Consider the following 6701-nt stretch of genomic DNA (forward strand, 5'->3'; position numbering starts at 1 on the left):
CTTCCTAACACATTATTAAAGAGACCAATTTCTCAAACAGACTGATGGATGGAGGGAGGAAGGGTGAGAAAATGAGGAGAAGGAAAGCGATGAAGACTCTGATCTTTAATTAACAAGTATATTTTATTCGTTCTTTTGTGAAGCAGCACACTTTAGACACCAGTAAAACAGCTGGGATGAGGAGGCCAGATGTTTACCAGCTGAACTAATCCACAACACATGACCACACTGCCATGTCGAAATGTACTATAATAAGTGAATTTGGTAATGGCAATTAGTGTATCCTCCATTATGAGAAAGTATTAATCTGCATTTGTTTGCATGATAACACTATCAATTGACAAATTACTGACAAATTGGCTTTTATAATAACTATATTTTAAGTCAACAGGTTTTCTATTCTTTTCTAAATACAGGGAAATGCATTTAACGCATTGTGTGTGATATTAGAGAATATGTTGAAATTATTCCTTTAATAATTGTAATAATTACTGTTCTCATCTTATGCACTACTGCTGTTCCTGTAGCCAAGACAAACATGACCACTGTCTGGACAAGCATTAATGTCCAGTTGGTCATCAGCTTCAGATAAGCTCCTGTGGCAGACTTATTGCAGTGCTGTAAAAGCATGAGTTTCATTTACACCAGTGGGAAAACCAAGGTAGATTAGATTTATTAATCTTTATTAGATTTATTAATTAATTGCTGTACACTATTATACAGATGCATAAATAGAAGTAGTAAAGATTTATAATAAAATATAGTGTGCAGTACAAAAATACTAAGTAAAATCACAGATATATTATGCGGATGACAATGCAGTGGTGCATGTCACATCCAGTGAAGGAACTGAGTCACTAAACACTGTAAATGATAACATATGTTAATAGTTGTGCAATATGCATGGGTGTATAAACAAGTGTGAGTGCAATATTCAATATTTATGGACATTTAAACAAAATGGCAGTGCAAGATGCAATATGTATGGATGTATAAACTAAGCTAAGCGAGCTCTCCCTTTGATTAGGACTTCAGGAGCTCAGCTGAAGGCCTAATGTGTCACGATACTAATCAAGAACTAGCAGTGGAATCACCCCAATCATGTTTTGATTTGCAATGAGTGGGACAAATTTAGTGAGAAAAAAGCATCACCCTAGCTGCCTGTTTCAATACTTGTTCGAACAGTAGCCCTCGTCATCTTGGCCTTGGCCAACTTTACCCTTGAGATAATCCCTGATGCCATATTTGGGGCTGGTCCATTACTTTATTATCTTAAGTGAAGTTTATTAGATGAGCACTTAGAGGAGTGAGGGATCAAATAAACATGATTTCAGCAGCAAAACTTGCTCAGAAATCATTGTGACTCACTTGACTTTTCATACCCATAAAGAAAAGGCAGAGAAAGCTGTTAAGAATCCATAGTGTTGAACTACCTTAAAATGCTTGATATTTCAAGAACCATGAAATTCAATTTGCTGGGCTTAAGTTTGCAAACTACTTCATCTCTTATATGTGACTGCCTATACAATTTCATCACTCTGCTGGCTTGCTAATTATCATGCTATATGCTACACAGCTGACAACATCGTAAGAAAGGCAGTGCATTTCAGTTCTCCATCAGAACCAGAGAAAGCAATTAATTACAAATCTTATGGATGTTTATGGATGTTTCTCCAAAAAAGTTTTGCACTGTAAAGTTTGCATGGCTAGCCGATTAGCTCACTGTGGCTAACGTAACATTCTGATTAAAAAATACACTCCTCATTGTCCCCTTCTCCACTTTTGCTGAGAACGGCCACTTGTGTAATGTTCTGTAATGATGTACATTTGAGAGGTGTGTTGAAGTAGGCAAGGGCATGTTGAGAAAAGTATTGAAACTTAGCCTAGGCCCCTTGGATGTCCTGGATACGTCACTGACTGTGAGTATAAATACTAATACTTTTCAGTCTGTTGCAGCAGCAGCTCCACTACGCAAGGCCTTTTTTAATAAAGGAATCACTGTAAACTGCTACAGGGTATATATGCTAATATCTCTTACAAGCTTCAAATAAATGTGGACTGTCATTCACAAACTTCAAATTTCAGCATTGGGAATTGCTGTTAGATTAGCGCTACCATCCTTCTAAAATCTGATAGGGGCCCTCACAGAAATCAGTAATATCATAAAGGTTTCTTTTTTCTTCATTTCTGTCCATTACCTTTTTGACCCATTCATTTGTACAGTAGATGAAGTGCAAGTCTTTTGTCATGCTTTCAGCCCTATAAAGGCTTGTGCCACAGGCAGACAGGTGTCTCCACTCAGTTGGTGGTGAACTGAGAAAAACGAGCAAGAATCTCCCACTGCCTTCCTCCCCCTGAGAAAAAAAGACCTGACCATAAGTGCTGCTAGGCCTGTAATTTATTTGATGTGAATGTCAGCAATACTTTAATATCCAAAAAGAAAATAAGTTTGAGGGTGGAGCGCAGGACTAATTATAGAAGTGTGAGAGAACCACACGGGCCACATGGGGCCTGAGGCTAGCGCTAACCGCCAAAAACCAGGACCGTCCTCTGCACCTCATGTCATTTAAAAGAGGGCAGCCTTTGGCATTGCCATCCTTCAATGAGGGGATGAAAAGAAAAAAAGGGTGATGAGGAGAGAAGGTTGTGGTTCAGGAAAGCTTGCTCTCGTTAAAATTTGCACAGGGATTGGGCCATTTTGTAGATTGTGTTCTTGGCAGTTTCAGTATGTAATAACACAGTGCTCAGAACAGGGCTAGAAATTTTGATATTTGGACAACACAGCTGTTTGATACATCACAGTATTAAAATGTAAGAATTGAAAAATCAGAACGGGGAGGATTCTTGCTCAGCATAAAGATAAATCCAATTAAAATCAAATTTTTCACCAGAAATGCTTTTATAAACATTCATAACTGTTTGAAAAAAGATCAGGGTCCTTTTCCATTTGCCTTCATACATGGGTTTGTTTCATTTCCAGCCATGCACCTGCAAGTGATCAGTAGTATTTAGCTTAAATGATTAGCCTCTGGGGCTGCAAACAGCCTCTGCCACTGAAGCCATTTATCAATGAGAGAGAGAGAGAGAGAGAGAGAGAGAGAGAGAATATGAATGACTGTATATTTCTGTTCATGCACAGGTGATAGCTGACTTTTACAAAACTGATTGTCTTAAAAAAAATCATTTTACCAGATCACACTGATACCGATGAAGGCCCAAGGAGCTGTAATAACAAAGTGAACACCTTAATACTATACAAAGTATGTGCAAACTTACTTAGACACCTATAGCATATTTATTGTGCATTTTCTTAGCTTCTCACAAAAGCTATAGCAACACAATTCACTTCCTTATCCCAGGCCTACCTGAAGTGTGCCTAAAGAAGGTTGGCTGAATTCCTCCAAACTGTCGGCACAGGAAGGAATCGTACATTACAATATAGATTCCACTGTGGAAAGTTCCTGTAAAAAGAAAGGATCACTTCTTAACAAGGCAAGCTCTGACTCAAACCTGCTAATGTGAACTGTTAGCCACATTAGCTCAAAGAGAAATAAAATGTCAGTTCCCATATTGTTCATCATTAAGGATCTGGGTTTAAAAGATATTTTTAAAAGCTTTTTAAATGACCATATAGGAAACGACCATAGTTCTGATTTCTCAATCACTGGGAAAAGCTTTGAGGCTGCTTGTTGTCAGAGAGGGATTGGTTTAGCAGACTGATCTGCTCATGGAGACCTACATGTCCTTTGCCTTCAAACGCTAAGCGTTAATGGTGAATGACCAGTCAGGAAAACGAAGGAGAGAAAAGTGCACTGGAATTGCAATGTAACAGCAAATAACTGAAAACAGACAAATGGTGTCTGGGGAGCACATGCTTCATCTCCACTTCCATTTACATTTGAGATTCACCCCTACAGGACCATTTGGTCTTACAGCGACTATAGAGGACCTGTTTACTGATTGGTTCCTGTTTTACTTTCTGTACAGCAGTCTCTCTGCAGTTTTACAAGATCTCCATTCTTATTATGACCTGAAATGAAAGTGTTCTCTTCAAATTTCCGTGCCTCTCAGCTAGGCAGAATTGCTGGAACTACTCAGAGGGCTTTAATTTTAGTGAATGCTTGCATCAGTCTACCAAGATTCACTATTACTAGCCATGAAAAAAGAACACTGTATGATTACTGAGCAGCTGACCAGAAAATTGTCATGTTCAGATTATGTCCAGATGCCCTTGCACTCCGAACAAAACAAAACTGTTTTGAAAAAGAGCTGCTGCTAAAAAAGTTGTTAGCGGAACTCCGCGACCAAAAGACTGATTTCTTTTGCAATGCATGGAGTTTGTGCTGAGTAATATATATATTTCTGATCAGATAAAAATATTTGGCTGATTAGCACTATATACCTGTACCAGCGTTTAACTGACCAACACCATATACCAGAAACATGTTTCTCTTAAAAACATATTTGATTTAAAGTTGTGGTATATTCATCCTGACACAGCTGGTCATGTTATAATTACAGAGATTTCAGCACTGGGTTCATTAAATGCTTGGAGAGCATCCAGCTCACGTGTAAAAAAGCTATAAGAGGTTCAGATGTGGTTGACAGCAGAGGGAACATCTCTGGGTTTAAATAAATCACAGCTGGAGACACAAGTCAGGAAATACTCTATTAGCTTTTTAAAGCTTTTGTGGGGCTGCAGAACAGTGACTATAATCTAAGCCGTCCGTGTGGTTTTGTAAATGCAATTAGAGCAGCCGTCGCTTGAGGTGGTTCTTCGCCGCTCATCTGCTGCATGACCACAGCTTCAGTTGCTACAGACAGCAAAACAGCAAACATGTTATAGTTATAACTTCTGGCGTGACCTTTAATTAAAGAATTAATGGAAATTAGACATAACAGGAAAAACCATAAGAGGATGCATGTAATTTAGGGTCTGTCTTCCTAGGCTTAACAATCTGATGAAAAGAGGATATCCATTAATACAGCATCTGGAAGAAAACTCAATTTCTCTTTGTAAAAGGAAATTTCTGAATTTAGCAGTGTTTGTATATAGTCTGCACATAGCTTTACACAACATAGTCTGTACATAGCATTACACAACATAGTCTGTACATAGCATTACACAACCCAATAAAGTATACTAATTGAAGTTATTGCCTAATACATGTGTATGTATGGTTCGAAAGACATCAGGTACTCTCAACTGCTAATTTGGCAGTTGGGCAGCGCACACACATGCACACATGCCTTATTTCAGGGGCAGAATTAAGATGCCGTTCAGTCTGCTCAATCAGCCCTTTCCAAGTTGTCAACTGCCAAATACTTTCCTAAGAGCCAGCTCACATGGACTTCGTGTAACGGGGACAACTGTCCTTTTGTCTTCAAACGTGGAGTGCTCCCCCCGATCTGTTTGAAATAATACTGAGAATGGCTCCTAGGAGGGCAGAGTAGTATAAGCCTGAACACAAGTAAAATTATTGTTACTTCTATGAAATAATGACTCAATAAAAGTAAAAATACTTTTCACAAAATTACTTGAGTAAAAAAAAATAGCAGCTTAAAATGCTACTTAAGTACTGAGTAACTTATAAAACTGCAGTGGAACTTTTAGTACATCCTACATCTATCATACTTATCTAAGAAGTTTAATAGGCCATAATGCTCTATTTTTAAAGCGCTCTTGGTCTAAAATAAAATGCTAAACTTTAAAAATCATAGGCGTGACCAACCACAAAGCTGCAAAGATGCTACCATAACCAATGAAAACTGATGAAATTAAATTAATAAACTACAAACTTTAGTTCCAAAAAAGTTGAGAAATATACTTTCATTCTGAAATTGAAAAGTTTGGACATCTTAACATTAACATCTTAAATGGGTGATGCAATCATACTTGGGTTTATAAGTTCCTTATGAGGGAGGATAGGTTTGAATCAGCAAATTATACAAAAGTTTAAGAACAACATACTTCAATGAGCAATTACAAGAATTTTCGGTATTCTACCCTCTATGGTACATAATATCATATAGATTCAGGGAATCTGGATAAATGTCTGTGAGTAAAGGGCAAGGCCAAAAATCACTGAATGTCCATGACCTTTGATCCCTCAGACAACACTGCATTAAAAACAGGCATACATCTGTGATAGATAGAACTGTGGAATACTTTGACCAACTGTTGTCAATAAACACCAGTGCCGGGGAGGGTAATTGGGAGAATTCCTGATGGGCTAATAGCGTTTTGGGCTGGTTAATGTCAGCTAATGTATAAACTCATGCATATAAGCACAACACCACTCAGACGAGCAATTAAGGTTACAGCCAAGTGTTTATCTGTAGTAATTTAGGGGACAAACCAGCAGCCCCCACCTCAATTGGTACAGCCCCGGTTTGCTGATTGTAACTGCACTCATACGGTGGATAGAGATTAGATGAAGCTGAAGTTAGCTTCTTATTCTCATTTCCCGTTCCACCTTAAATGATATATCAGTTATACTCACATGCCTGTACAGGTGCTAGCCTCTAACTGCAGCTATTTAAGGTGGAACAGAAATTTGAATTAGGAAATTCAGCACGATGGAATGAATCTGACACAAAAAGCACTACTCTACAGCCTTCATCACTTTTTTCCCTACAATTTTCATATGTGAATCATAAAATGGTGGACAGAAGATGGACAGCAGTGGTAAGTGGTAACT

This window comes from Colossoma macropomum, unplaced genomic scaffold (assembly GCF_904425465.1).
Source record: "Colossoma macropomum unplaced genomic scaffold, Colossoma_macropomum, whole genome shotgun sequence".
In the NCBI taxonomy this organism is placed as follows: domain Eukaryota; kingdom Metazoa; phylum Chordata; class Actinopteri; order Characiformes; family Serrasalmidae; genus Colossoma; species Colossoma macropomum.